This window comes from Alexandromys fortis, unplaced genomic scaffold, assembly GCF_014885135.2.
Source record: "Alexandromys fortis isolate MF-2015 unplaced genomic scaffold, M_Fortis_MF-2015_v1.1 scaffold_60, whole genome shotgun sequence".
Lineage (NCBI taxonomy): Eukaryota > Metazoa > Chordata > Mammalia > Rodentia > Cricetidae > Alexandromys > Alexandromys fortis.
In genome coordinates, this window is record NW_026067946.1 from 5238104 (window position 1) to 5238913 (window position 810).

Below are 810 nucleotides of genomic sequence, written 5' to 3' on the forward strand. Positions count from 1 at the left end.
AAAAAAAAACAAAAAAAAAGGAATCCTCCCCCCTTAAAAAAAAAAAAAGAGAGAAGAAAAAAAAAAGAAACCACTGAAGTCAGAAACTAACATTCTATTTGATGTCTTCATAAGTTCACTATCCAATGCAAGGAAACCACTGGAATCCTTGGCTGTCCCCATCCTCTGCCTTCACACTCTCTGGTTTCTGTCCCTGTCAAATAGCACCTGACCAAGGCTCTTATGATTCGACCTAACCAAACTAGAACAAGAAGTGTGTTAAACTCAACAAGAGAGGGGCACACTCAAGTGACAAAAGGAACTGTCATCCAGACTGAAAACACAGTTTCCTTTCCCTTTAGCGATCCATTCATTTCAGTGAGAATGTGGGGGCTAAACCAGGAGGAGGTTCTAGAGAGGAAGGGCCAAGAGTACACTTCTAAGATAAAGAGCCTGATTGTGCTGGGTAGTTTTATGTCAACTTGACACTAAATCTGAGAGATGGGAGCCTCAATTAAGAAAATGCCTCCCAAGATGAGTGGTGGTGGCATTTGCCTTTAATCCCAGCACTCGGGAGGCAGCGGCAGGTGGATCTCTGTGAGCTCAAGGCCAGCCTGGTCTACAAGAGCTAGTTCCAAAACAGGCTCCAAAGCTACAGAGAAACCCTGTCTCAAGAAACCAAAAAGGAAGGAAGGAAGGAAGGAGGGAGGGAGGGAGGGAGGGAGAGAGAGAGAGAGAGAGAGAGAGAGAGAGAGAGAGAGAGAGAGAGAGAGAAGAAAGCAAATGCTTCCCAAGATCTGGCTATAAGCAAGCCTGTGGGGCATTTCCTTA